The sequence below is a fragment of the Suncus etruscus genome, chromosome 16 (assembly GCF_024139225.1).
Source record: "Suncus etruscus isolate mSunEtr1 chromosome 16, mSunEtr1.pri.cur, whole genome shotgun sequence".
NCBI classification, from domain to species: Eukaryota; Metazoa; Chordata; class Mammalia; order Eulipotyphla; family Soricidae; genus Suncus; species Suncus etruscus.
The window spans coordinates 55211867-55227246 of NC_064863.1; the positions used below are offsets into that span (position 1 = coordinate 55211867).

At 32.9% G+C, this 15380-nt stretch overlaps 1 non-coding gene and 1 pseudogene across 1 annotated transcript; one reads left to right on the forward strand and one right to left on the reverse strand.

Moving 5' to 3' along the window:
* The window catches only part of LOC126032150 (NEDD4-like E3 ubiquitin-protein ligase WWP1), a 52026-nt pseudogene that overhangs the window by 7034 nt on the left and 29612 nt on the right, over positions 1-15380 (reverse strand).
* On the forward strand, positions 535-667 carry LOC126033303 (small nucleolar RNA SNORA51). The gene has a single exon (XR_007504411.1). It is a non-coding gene; the product is annotated as a small nucleolar RNA SNORA51 (small nucleolar RNA).

Sequence of the window (15380 nt, forward strand, 5' to 3'; positions counted from 1 at the left end):
ATTTATTTGGCCTAAATATGAATCTCCCTTGTGCTGTATTAATTGTGTATATAGTTGAAATTTTACTTCCTAACATAAAGATTTTTACAGGCAAATATAGCCTAGATATCTAGATTTAGTGTCTCATACCATTAAGAGTGGCCCCTGACCTGACACCAAGAGAAGAGTAGCCACAAAGCAATATATGACCCAAAAACCCATATATCAGTATGTACTTTATACATGCACATAAATGTCATGTTATTTTTCTTTACCTGGAAAATTCAGCACCAAATGACACTTAAAGGGACTGAGTGATAGTACACAGTAGGGCATTTGCCTTGCACATGACCAAACCAGGACAAACCCTTTTTGATTCCCTTCATCCCATACGGTCCTCTGAACCTGCAAGGAGCAATTTCTAAGTGCAGAGCAAGGAGTAACCCCTGAATGCTGTTGGATGTGAACCAAAAAAAAAAAAAAAACACCCGACCCTACACCAAAAAATAACAATTAAAAACAACTTCTTTCCTCTTTGTCTTTAAAATATCTTTGAGCCTCCCAATTCTTACCACAGGCTGTGTTCTTTACACTGACTGTATAGAAAGAGGAGGTACAGTAAATGCACCCCATATACACCTCAACACAGGCCCTTTGCCTGGTGTGTATTGTGAATTGGGGGACAAAATAAAATAAAATAAAATAACTTTGAAATTTGTAACAGAAAGGAATGTTTTGCCTTTGAAATATCTCTAAAGGACGTTGAGTACTTGTTAATTAATTTTTACCTCAGAATTGACATCAAAAAGATTTGGCCAAGTCACAGAGGTCTGCAACCTTTAAGACATAAAGAGCCACTTAGACTTGTTTCAGTAGGAAAAAAAAACCTGGGAGCCACAAAACCATTGCTACATTTAAAACAAATATAGCAATGCATACATATACAGGATCACGCAGTTACCTGTCGATCAGAAGAAAAAAAAATTTCACTTAATGTAAAATATATTTGTGCAAATTAATAGCAAAATAAAATATTTAGTTTACCTGTTAAATGAGATTTTTTTCTCCTGAACCTCAGTGTACAGTGTCTGCACATCAGGGCTGTTAAGACATTACCTTCATTTTCACAGAGGCTAAAGCTATCAACTGGGAGGCATGATTGATTTTATTATTATTATTATTATTATTATTATTATTATTATTATTATTATTATTTCTTTGTTTGACTCCCTCAGAATTAATCCTCCTCATAGAAATAATCGTTAAATTACACTAACAAGTCACCATTTTTTTTTTAAATAATTCATCAGGCCCCAAAATGTTTTGTTTTGTTTTGTTTTTTTTTTCTAACCACACCTGGTGACACTCAGGGCTTACTCCTGGCTATATGCTCAGAAAGTGTTCCTTGAGCAATCATACGGGACACCAGGGGATTGAACCGCAGTCCCTCCTAGGTTAGCGCATGCAAGGCAAATGCCCTACAACTTGTGCCACTGCTCCAGCCGCAGTCCCCAAAATTTTGTGAATTAATTAATTGAGCATGGAGAGGCAGTGGAGATCAGTGATACTGCTCCACTCTCATGCTGTTAGAGCCACAGCAAGTGGCTCTGAAGCCACAGGTTGCTGACCCCTAGGCTAGGATATAGCATTGGGCTGTTGAACTTTTACCAGGTATAAGATTCGCATACCTTTAATATATAGTTTGTCTTCTTTATTTGCCTGTAATACAAAAACCTGTCCCTTCAGAAATAGTTGTTTTGACAGGGAAACCCAGCTCTTTGCTAAATAAATCCCTAATTTACATCAGAGACTGCCAGACAGGAACTGCTTTGAGATGTTAAAATTAACCATTTTTTTTTAACTCTGGACTCTTACTTGAACTATATTTATTTATCAGGTCTGCATACTACCTAAAGTCAGGTGAATTGTTTTGAAGATCAAACAATGTATTCTGATAAGCTTCTGTTAACAAGAGAGATATGTTGTATTTTGCAAAGAAACAAAATGTGAGCATTCTTTTCATACCTATGACTGGCAAAATATCCCATATATACCCCTGACTTTTCACATTAAAGTTAGGATTTTTTTTTCACATAACTTGTATGGTCTCTCATTTTTACATATTTCTCCATCTGTGTATCTACTCTCCTTGAGGGAAATCAAAGTGGTTCTCTAATGCAACCAGATCAAAGCTAGATGCAGAAATATGTATAAATATTACAAAGATATATGTTAAAAAACCAATCATTTTGAAAAAACATTATTATTTAATGCTTAAAATTAACTATAAAAGTAAGCAGAATTATTAAAAGTTAAAGTTCTTTTTTAAACTTTTAACTCAATGGGATAACTAGAAAAATAAACTAATGAAGATACTTCTGTAATTTGATAAAGAAAATTATTACTTAGTGAGGAAAATTCAGAGTATCTATGGCCTTGATCTACATTTTTATACCAAGAAAAATATATAGTACATATAAACCTATTAACAATAGTTTTTGGAAAAATTCATATATTTATAAAGGTTTATGATTAATAATCCACAATTCTGAAATTCTAAAATACTAGAAAACTATATTCATTAAAAGTCACCAATTTATATTAATTTAATTTGCCAAGTCATTTACCATATCAAATCTGGTCAGTATAATCTGACTTTAACTGAATGTGGCTAGTTAACATCATTCACATGTTTAAATTATAGGAAGATATTTATGAATGTCTACTCACCAGATTTAGTAGAAACATTCTTTATTTTTTTCTTCCTTTCCTTTCTTTTTTTAAATTTTGGGTCACACCTGAGACACTGATGTGTTACTCGTGGCTCTGCTTGCTGAAATCTCTTCTGGAAGTTTCAGGGGTTCATATGAGAGGCTGGGGATCTAACTCAGATCTGTCCCAGTCAGCCACAAGCAAAGCAAATGCCCTGTCACTATGCTATTACTCTGAACATCATTGTTTTTTCTAAAAAATGTTTTAAATTATTTTACTATTCACAATTATTCTCAAATTCATAAGGTTGTTGTATGAAATATGGTAATTATATCTTTAAATTTCATGATCTAAATTATTTTTTAAACAGTCATAAATTTAGAAATTACTCCTGTGGGTCTTAAATTAAGAATGTAAACATCTAAATCATTGAAAAATATCATTATTTTATTTTACTAAGGTATTCATTTATTCACTTTATAAATATAAATATTCATTCGATACAACTTCATTCTGAATAGCACTCTAGGCACTGGCCAAACAAAAACTTTAAAATAGCTTACAGCCTAGAGGAAAATAGATACATGAACAAAAATGCATCTAAATAGGAGTAAACAATTACAGACTTGGGAAGCCCTTTAGGAGGCTTCAGGCATTGATGATGGTAACTTGTCTAAAGGTAAAACGTTTCTGAAGAGCTGAATTCAAGTCTGAGTGAAATATACTAATTACATTTAATGGAAGCAAGTATTAGGTGTTGAGGGTCATTCAAGGACAATACAGTTAAACTGGATTTGAATTTCCCAAATAATAAAATATGATTGTAATATTCAAATGTGTTTATTACAGAGAAATAGAACAAGATGACTATGCTTAAAGGAAGAAAAAATTTAGTCAGAACACTCAAGAAAATTCATGAAAGAGTTTATGCATGGCTGGTCTGATTGTGATTGGTAATATTCAATATTTTTTCACAAAAATGATTTGGAATTAAAAAAATTAACCTCATTAAGTTCCAGTTGGTATATTGCTGCAGTCATACTGATAATAAATGAAGTCATTATTATTTGAAAGAAGAGAATTGAATTAAGGGGAAGGAATTTTCAAGTGTGGGAATACGTATTATAAATGGTCATAGAATGAGCTGAGAAATTTAAGAGAGCAAACATTGATTGTGTCATTAGATTTTTTTCAGTACATAATAAAAACATCTTCAAATGCAGATGAAAATTGTACTTTCAGAATTTACATCTATATTTCTAAAAGGTTTACCTGTCCTTGATCACATCTAAGAATTTGATAAGTCATATAATGTCACAAACTTTATATGTTCACTTCAGTAAGAGAGAAACTGATATAGAGAGTTGTGCTACAAGCTTTAGAAATATCGGTTACAAGTCTAGTAGTTGAATTTTGAAGTTGTGATTTTGACAATTTTTTTAAAAATTTGATTGGTTCAAGCATGCATTAAATGGTATAGAAACAACATTTAATTCAAATTAATTCCATTTTTAGATGTAAAGCCTACAAAGGCATTTTATATCATATAATTGTATAATTTACTAAAATTAAATAATGCTTCTTTGGTGCTAAAAATGAATAGACTGACATTAAAGCAAAGTGACTGAAACTTATTTTAATTTAAAATGAAGTGTCAACATTACTTACTAATAAAATTATCCCTACATTTTTAAATAGTTTAACCTTGAAAATTTATGAGTTTTAGGTTTAAGAAATATATGGGGAAGCCCTAGAGGAAAGTATATTAATAAAAATTTTATTTTTCATGTGTTTTAAGTTTTCTTATTAATTTCCTTACTGCTAGCCTTTTATAATTATAAAATTTAATCATAAATGTAATCTCTTTATCATTAGCTTCATGTTTAGTGATTTGGTATTTTATAAAAGAAACTAGAGACAAAACTTTAGTCACATTCCACTTTCTTAGTGAGTGAAATCTGGCATTACTATAAGTAAAAAATGACATTTTAACTGAGAAACAAATGACAAATCTTAGCTTTCCTGATGATATAACTCTAGAATAAACAGGGACCTCCAATTAGTGATATTTCTAGTGCTTCTAGATAATACATTTTGTGCTGGCCAATATATTTTTAAATATATAATTTGTAAAAATAATTTACAATTAATGTTTTAATATACGTTTTTTGTTTTAATATTTATATTAAAGTATATATAAGTATTTCTATTTTAATGCCTACAAAGTATACAATAATAGGGTTACTTTCTTTGAGAAGGTAATAGTTTTTCCAAAAAGAATTTGTTCACACAAAAAAATAATATGTATGGGTGATCAGCTAGAATGCTGTCTAAGAATCGTTTTAGGAATAATATGCCAATTTTGAATTAAAGTAGCAGAAAGGTAAGATTATTACTAAAGCAACTTTCCAAAATTTTTCTGTATCCTGAATGGTCAGTACTATCAAAAGACTATATGTTTTTATGAGGTAAAGCAAACATGTATCTTATTTTCAGATTAAGTATATATGCATACTAAAAAAATTTACTTGAAGTTTTTGAAAGTATGCTTTAAATATTAATCATATCTAGACTTTTATCACCCAACCCCCTGATTATTCAGAGGATCCAAGAAATTACTGTGATTTAAAGCTCCTACCAATAGAAGGTGTCAAGATACTTATTATAAGATTCACATGCAAAATAATTCATTTGAATTTTTCATAGGGCAATAGATGAATAATTAAGAACATGCTAATTGGAAGTACAGAGGTGCAAGAGGAGGTGACCCACCTTGGCTTCAAAGAGTCCCTGAAAATGTCAGCCACTAAACCAGAATATTGGGTATTTTGGGGCATTAAGACTCTCTGCAAAGATTAGTGGAAAAGTGGCAAACCTGGGCCATTGGCATAACAGCAGGGTGGTTCTGTGCATGCAGCTGCCAGGGAATAAGCAGGATTGTGGGGCGGGGGGGGGGATCTTGCCCTTCCTCCCTCCAAAAGAGTTTTTGCTGCTTGTTTTACCTCTCTTTCAAGAGTTACAGGAGAAAAGTCACTCGCCAGATGAGCAGACATGGTGGTCACTTTTGATTGTGGGCTTGATTGTCAGGACTTTTAGAAGAACAGAGGTGCAAGGGGTGGTAGCCCACCCTGATTTTAAAGATTTCCTGGAGGGGCTGGAGCCGTGGCACAGCAGGTAGGGTGTTTGCCTTGCACACAGCCGACCAGAGCAACAAAACTGGTGTAGCTGGAGTTTTTTTGGTGGTTAGGTATCTTCGGAGTAAAATGTGGTGGAGCTGGGCCTTTGGTATGGCAATACACAGTAGGGTGCGTTTGTATATACAGCTGCCAGTACTTAAGCAGGGCAGGGGGCCCTTTGGTAATATACCCCTTCACAATCAGCTGTGAAGCTGGTATATCCATGAGTTTTTGCTGCATAATTGCTGACACCTCCATAGTTTTAATGCTTTCCAGTAGGTATACATTGAATTGTATGTTAAATTATCAGACAAGCCTCATAATCCCAACAAACAAAAAACAAAAAAAAAAAAACAATGTAATACTCAACTAGCAATATGCAATTTAGTAAACCTTCAGACAATGACATAATGACTCCGTTGTGAGATATGATCATTTTCCCATTTTCTTCTAATAAAATTTTTAAATAATATCATTACCCTTTAAATGCACAAAGCAACATTAACTAAATAATATGTACCTGCCAAGGGGGCAGACTTTGGGGAGGTAGGGAAACTGGGGGCACTGGTGGTGGGATTGGTGCTGGAACATTGAATGCCAGAAATAACTATTATTAGCAATTCTGTAAACCACAGTTTTTAAAACACAAAAATTTAATATAAAGAAAAGAACATATTTATGAGTAAATTGTTTATTATAGAGAGAAGACTGTGAAGCCTGGAGCAGAGAGCACTTTATTTTTGTCAACCCAAAGTTGAGTTTGCATTTAAGGCTAACAAGGCTAAGTTTCCATTTAAAGACTATGTTTCTAACCCAACAATAATGACACAGACCCCAAAGCTGCTATAAACCACAATATACCACCCTAGACATTTAGACGAAGCACTCTAGAAACAGCCTTGGCACTAATCATTCAACTTAAAGGTCAAGATTGTTTTGGTTCTAGCCCTCCATAAACTGGCTTGTGATCCCTGGGAGGGGGTAACCTCCTAAGGGAGGTGACCCTGATCAGTCAGTTTGTAGCTTGTTGATAGAAGAAACAAAACTTTGTTTTACTTCATTTCAATTGTGAGGTCTCATCCTTTGACTCCAGACAATTATGGAAAATCATGAGCTATCTAAATGAGTAACTATTCAAAATATTGGCATTGTGTTTATACCTGTGTAATAAAATTTTCAACAAGATCTAAGCAAATGTGCCCCTGGATTGAATGTTGTCAAGAAGAAAAAATTCATTTTTGTCTATCTTTACTCATGAATTTTAGATGGCCGAAAAAGTAATTTCAAACCAAAATATTTTGGATTTCATGAAACAGTGATACAGAGGATTCATGATTTTAAAACTTAATTTTCATATAATGATTGATATATGTTTGCTTAAAATGCAATAATTACTGTTTATAATGATTGCTATAATTACTGTATTATTATTTTTATATTGAAAACAGTTGACTATAACCTGATTCTGTATAAATATTTTTATGTTTTATATGCTGTCAATAAATTAATGTAATACAATAATTCTAGTGACTTGTTTTTAGGATAGTTTCGTTTCTAAATTCTTATCAGAATGGCAGTATGTGGACTACCAATAAAAAAGTTAAAAACAAGTGTTAGGTGGGATTTGAAGAAAAAGAAACCCTCAGGCATATTGATGAAACTCTCTCTATGTAGCTCCAGTCTCTGTAAAGAAACGATAAAGATTTCTCAAAATATTAAAATTATTTCATGATAAGTTCCAGCAATCTGGAACCACTAGTATCTAATGAGTACTGAAACTCTAACATAAAAAAAGAAAATAGTGCATCTATACCCACAGTATCTTTATTTATAATGGTTAAATATGGAAACAGTATAGATGTCCTTTATATACAGTAGCAGGAAAGTTTACAAAGAATGTGTGGTATACATACAAAATGAAATACTATACAGCTATAAAACAAAATTTTATCCTTTTCACGTAACTGAAGGGATCTATATGAGGAAAGCCAAAAGAGAAGGATATAAAGTATTATTTCAATTACAAGTCAACATAGAAAGAAAAACAGGAATATTCAAAAGAAAATACACTTTTAGACTTAGATCACAGACTTGAAGAGGAAGTAGAGAGGAAAATAAAAGAGAGAGAATTAGACTGTGATTAAGGAGTATTGGCATTCTATTGGTATGACATTATAGCATACATCAAGAAAAGAAATATCACATCATAAAATACAGGTATTTACATTACCTCATTAAAATAAATACATTGGTACTTATTCTCCTCATAAAATGCTTTTTAGGCATATACTGTGAAATAAAACACATGCCCAGCATGATATAGGTCTTAAAGTATAGATGAGCATCTATGGGTTTTAAGAAAAAAATGAAAGGCATTCTTGCAACAATAATTTTCAGACACAAAAGAGAAAAGAGCTGGAAGTTCCAGCTCACCTCATGAAGCTCACCACAAACAGGGATGAATTTAGTTAGAGCAATAAGTACATTGTGAACTATCCTAAAAATGAAAATGCATGAGGGAAACAGAAAGCCTGTCTAGAGTACAGGTGGGGGTAGTGTGGGGAGGAGGGAGATTTGGGGCATTGGAGATGGGAATGTTGCACTGGTGATGGGTGGTGTTCTTTACATGACTGAAACCTAAACACAATCATGTATGTAATCAAGGGGTTTAAATAATATATATATATTAAAAAATCATAACTGCCATCAAATTTAAATTTAATTTATTTTCTACACATCCCTTTCTGTTTCCCTCGTTGCTTTTTTTCTTTTATAACATTAACACTTTCTTGTTGTTAAAAAAAAGTATAGATGAGCAAGAATTTTATCAGTTGCATATACTGTATTTCTGTACTGAAAAATGACTTTCAAATTAGCCATTTATTAATTTTAAAATTGTCATTTATAAGGATTTTGAAAAAATTTACTTTTGGAAAAACTTATTACTTTCTTTAAGCTTTATTTTTGAAATTTGCAATATAAGGCTTGTGAGTTATTTAAAAGAAAATTTGAAATCGTGCATGTAACATGCTTAACATAGAACATTTTTACATGATAATTATTTTATTGTTAAGTACATGTTGGGTCAGAGAATATCTTATATAGTTGAAACACAGACTTTACAGGAATCTCAGGTTTTATTCCTCACTACTGTATAAACATATCTACCAGTAGGATCACTTAACTCTGGGGTAGGAAACTTGCCTTGCATATAGCTGTCTTGCTGTTCTTTGTAGTCTGCATATTTTTGGGTCACTAGGGCCACCGTGTTAAAGGATATTGGAAAAATGCAAATTTCAGGGCAACTAAACTAAAAATTCTATAGTATATACATAAATAAGTTATCAAAATCTTAAATAGGAGTCAGCTATAAATTGGATTTATTATAAATATGGGATATGTAGATGAAAGCAGTAGAACAATATAAAATAATTAAATCATTCACACATATATGTGTTACTCAAAAATAAAACAAAACAAAACTTGCATTTTAAGTAAAAATGAGGGCTAGTTCTACACCAAAACAACTATCTTTATTCTACACCCATAGGGCATATGAAGTGACAGGGTCAAGTGGGAAGGTCCTTGAAAGATTGACAGGTTCTAGATTGTAGAATGATTGAATAAAATTTTGACAGTTTTTTTAGCATTTCATACAAGTTAAAGGTTGTTTTAACTATATATTTAAGATGAGTGAATTGAGTCATAGACAATAGAGCAGATGCTAAGGGTCAGAATATTTAACAAAGAATATCTCTTCCAAAAGTAATTTCTGCATACATGAATATAAAATATACCAATTGTAAAGATGCTTGGATATGCAAATATTGAAAAAGTTTTAAAGATATTGCCAATAGCTATTGTATTATTTCATTAAGGAGGACAATAAAATTGCAATAGTAATTGTTATTTTCATAAGATTTTAATGATGGGAGTTTAACACTAAAAGTAAGCACTGATCTAGTACCAGATTGGATCACTAATGGTTAACTATTACTTTAAAATTCTTGAATAAAACTTATTGACTTAAGTATTCTTTTAATTAAAAACACATCATAATTTTGTTGTTGGAAATTTATGTTATTGGCTGGAGCAGTGGTGCAAGTGGTAGGGCATTTACCTTGCACATGCTAACCTAGGACAGATTGCCGTTTGATCCCCAGGCATCTCATATGGTCCCCCAAGCCAGAAACGATTTCTGAGTGCATAACCCGGAGTAACCCCTGAGTGTCATCTGGTGTGCCCCCAAAAGAATGTTTTTAATATAGATAAAATTTGTCTGGTCATATATGTAATAGCATACTATATTTAGTATATCAATATTTGTAATTTATTTTTAAGCACTTTATTTTCATTGTTCCTTTGTAATGACAGAAGATTAGATAGCTGGTTTGAATGCTCACACACTTAGATGTGATGTTCTGGAGATCACACACTTGTGGTATCTAGAATCACAATGACTATATGCCTGAAAAAGTGCTCAACATATTGGTTGGGACCAGAGAATAACTTTGCAATTTCCAGTTAGAAAGGGATGCATGAGGCATTACTAGCCTCCACTATTTAAATGTTTTAATCTGTCTAAGTACATACATTTGATTTCCTTTTTTTTTGGGGGGGGTCACTTGGCAGTACTCAGGATATACTCCTGGCTCTATGCTCAGATCGCTCCTGGCAGACTCAGGGGAACCATATGGGATGCTGGAATTCGAACCACCGTCTTTCTGCATGCAAGGCAAACAGACTACCTCCATGCTATCTCCCTGCCCCACATTTGATTTCTTAAGATTGTTGGGGCCGGTGAGGCTGCGCTAGAGGTAAGGTGACTGCCTTGCAAGCGCTAGCCAAGGAAGGATGGCAGTTCAACCCCCCTGCGTCCCATATGGTCCCCCCAAGCCAGGGGCAATTTCTGAGCGCTTAGCCAGGATTAACTCCTGAGCATCGAATGGGTGTGGCCCAAAAACAAAACAACAACAAAAAAGATTGTATATACATATATTTACAAATTTACTGTTATGTAAAATAGGCTAATGATTAAACATAACCTTATGCAATATATACATATATTGTATATTTATGTATATAGATATATAAGTGGAGAGCCTATGACTTATGAATATATCACCTTACTGGCTAAAAGTACTTTGTAAATATAATTAAATTAATAATATTGAGATGGGAAATGGGCCCAGTGTAATTAAATGACTTTATAAAGAGTTAAAGAAGGAAATAGAAAAAGTTCAAGAAGTGGCAATAAAAAACTTGAATCACTATTGCTGAATTTTAAAGCAGAGGAAAGGCACCATATACTCTACAAAACTGGTTATGTCAAGCATTCTTTTATGTCATTATAGAACAGTGAAAAAACAAAAAAAAGTCAACCGAAAATCAGGGGTCGTCTTATACTCTGAGTATATCCTGAAAAATGTTTCAATATGCCGCTAAACAAAAATTGTCTGAATATTACCACAAAACAAATTTTCCAACTCGATCCTGCACCAATCACTGCAAGGCTGCTCGGATAGCCTTTCTAACTCAGCCAATCCAAGCAGACTTTTGATGCATGCAAATTAGACAATGTTCTGGACCTGAATCTACACTGTAAAAAGCCTGCTCAGATTGGTCAGTCAGAAAGGAAGTCTATTACAGTATAACCTTTGAACCTTTGCTTGTTGTGATTGACTCACTGTGGTATATACAGTTGCAGCACAGGAACGTTCTGTCTGATACAGCGAATATAGGCCTAAACCTATGTTTTAACTGCAAAATTAGGGGGTCGTCTTATATGCCCAGTTGTCTTATACGCCAGCAAATACGGTACTTATATTGATTACATTGAGATTTATATACTATTACTAACAGTTTAAAAAAAATCACACTGCACACTTAAATCTAATTAATTCATTTGAATCTTTTAAATATGTTAATAATATACAAATAATACTAAATTATGTACCTGAAAAATGTATTTATGACTACTATTGGGTATAGCAAGATAGATTATCACCTTAATTTAATATGAGAGAAAAATTAGACATGTAAATTTGTGACTATTTTGACTATGAATATAGATAAGTAAATGGAATGTAAAGTGTCACTCATTTAAAAAGCACCAGAGACTTTTAATGACCAAATGTGTCTAAATGACTAAATTCTCTCTAATAATGCAATATTCAAATGAATTCATAGTATGCTTATTAAACTATATTTTGAAAAACACTCAGATGTTTTTCAGAAAAATGTAAAAAAATTGTTTTTAAATTTATGAAGTACTTTTTTTTCCTACTCTCTTTTGGTTTCTTCTCTCCTCAGAGTTGATTGCAGTCTTATAGAAGAGATACGTCCACTGAAAACCCCCTCTCACTCTCTCATTGGTAAGAATATCTGCGTGTCTCTATCTTCTGATTTACTAAACTGCTTTCTTTGTTAAAAGTTGTTTAAAATTGCATTAAAAATTAAATTACAGACAGCAAAGCTCCAATAATACGTACTTTGATACACAGCAAAGAAATGAATTTTAAATCGGAACATGTAGATGAGGTTTCCTTGCTCTAAGGGTTTGTATTTTTAAATCACATCACAGACACAGACATTTATTTGTTAAGCCACAAACTGAAGTCTTATTTAGTGAAATACTAGTTCCTTTAACAAAAGTTTTAGGTTTTGTTTTGATACTAAATAACACTGAAATGTATCTGCCAGAAAATATAATTAAGCTTTAGAAAGAAAGTGACTTCCTCTTCTATCTTAATAGCACAATTCTACTACTATTACAATATGCTTGCTCCTAAGGGATGAATCTTAATGGAAGTCAAATAGTAAAATCCTTTTCCACGTTTCCCCAGCTTCTATTGACGCTAACATTCGACATATGATGCAGATCAGGCTAGTCTGACTAGAGAAACTCACTTTAGGAACATTAGGGAACTGGGAAAACATCTAACTTCTGGGAAAACACTTGCTTTCTAGGAAAAGAAATGATATTGATGTCAATGGATTCTATTTTTCTCACCCTCCTTTGGAGACAGAATAATGGCTGAAAATGTAAACACTATATTATGGCCATATGGGAAAACAGGGCATCAGATGATGTCACATATGACATTAAACCTTTTTTGACAAACACATCCTTACACATTACAAAAGGAATTCTGGCAACACGGTTCTTATTGTTTAACAGGGTTAAGGAATGAGAAGACTGAATCATCTTAAAACTATCAAGTTTATCAAACTTAAGGAACAAGCTATTTTAAATCTGGGAAAGGTAAAAATAAGCTATGATAAATTAATTATATATGATCAGAAGTTGTATAGTTGTTAGAAAAACAGTTAAATTTTTTATTCTTTTTTATTTTTATTTTTTTGTTTTTAGGATTTGGGGTCGTACTGGGCAACACTCAGGGGTTACTCCTGACTGCTCTCAGAAATCACTTCTGGCAGGCTTGGGAACCACATGGAATGCCAGGAATCGAACCCTGGTCTGTCCTGTGCTATCATTCCTCCCCCAAGGTTTTTTTATTCTTTGATATCCTTTGGAACTCTGTTTTTCTTGAGAATTTGGAACTCTGTTTTTCTTGAGAATTTGGTAATTTAATATTAAGAAATAATAGCAAATTCTGCTAATAAAAAAAGGCTTCATGTTAAGAAATAAGAAAGTTGTGATCTTAATGAGTTACAAGATCTGTGTGACTTAGAAGTTATAAATAATATTATATATATTCAACTTATATTGACATGTTAATTGTTGATAAATTTTTGCCAGATTCAATGTAAGCTATCAGGAAAATACATAAGTTTATAGCTCAAGGAAAGATTATAAAAACTATATGAGAAGGTATGGAGCCAGTGGTTGTTCCCACGACAATATGCTTCAAGAGTGGAGAAACCCTGAATCTCTTAGGCCACGGGAATTTCCTTCCTTCCCCAATACTTACTGTGCCTATACCAAAAAAAAAATGGAGTAACACCAAGCCCTGCCATTGCACCACTTTTTCTGGTTTTGTTTTGCTATATTTTTTTGTTTGTTTTTTGATATTATCTCACTTCTCTTTATTCTTCCACTTTTTTATTTTTCACTTTTGTGGATATTATTCGGTGATTTTTTTTTCTATTTTAGTAGTTGATACCAATTTTTTTCTTCTTTTTTCCTTAACCTTTTTATCTCCAACAGAATAGCATAACTTAAATCATTCAACCTCATAAATTGAGTGGGGGAAAGAATGATACCAGGACCAGTCATATGAACACGTAGTGTAAATAAAAATGACCAGACTGGAACTCCAAACAGAATAGATACCCAACCTATAACAAGCTGTAAGGTGGAGACCAGTTACACTAGGATTCTGGGTGGTAAAGGAAGGATATGTGGGAGACAAGCTGGGAACAGGAGTGGAGGGAGGACAACATTGGTGGTGGGAAAGCCCTTCATTCATTGTCACTATGTACTGTAAATAATTCTGTGTAATGAACTTCAGTCACAATAAAAAAAAAGAAGAAAAAAACTATTCAGTGCAAATGGGCAGTAATACATATTAAAAGAACCATCATAGGTTATGTGAAGTTCCTACAAACCTTTAAATCTTTGTAGTGTATAAAGGGTAAATCAAAGTGGGGAAAAGGTAGAGGAAAGACAAGAAATAAATAAAAAGATGACTAAGACTACAGGAGTAGAACAAATACTCTGGGTTCATGTCTCTGTCACTGCATTACTGGGACAATCATAGGACTGTCCTGGCTATACCAGCTGTCTTTAAACAGAGCTTGTATGATCCTCATAAAAAGAAAAAACTTAAAACCAAATAAACTGATAAACTTAAAATGTAGGGTTTGTTTGTTTGTTTGTTTATTTGTTTGTTTGTTTTTGGGGGGCACACCCGGCGGTGCTCAGGGGTTACTCCTGGCTGTCTGCTCAGAAATAGCTCTTGGCAGGCACGGGGACCATATGGGACACCGGGATTCGAACCAACAACCTTAGGTCCTTGATCAGTTGCTTGCAAGGCAAACACCGCTGTGCTATCTCTCCGGGTCCTAACTGTAGTTTTTTAAAAATAACAAAATAAACAACTAACATAGCTCGAGAAAGCTACAAAGAGGCCAGCTCCTTGGGAGTTTAATATATTGTACTATAAAAAATTCTCATTACTGTGATGCTAAGTGAAAGTAGACTATGGACAGTTATGGTCAGGGAGCACTAAATGATATAAACATTTTGGATATTGACAGCAAGTTAAGAATTCATATTTCCCAGGGTGAATTATCAATCAATAATCTCAAGTACCATTCCATTTATTGTTTGATGACATATTCTGAGTTGACTTTTGAATAACATAAAAATAAGTGCACTGAATTTTATATAGTTGAAAATCCCCATATAATTTTTGACTATTTCTAAACCTAGTTACTAATTATTTGTCAATACAGACTCTTAACAATAACATAACAATTATTTACATGTTTCATATATGTGCATATATATGGATATGTATTTAGTTCTTCAGCCTTAAGGTAAACCAG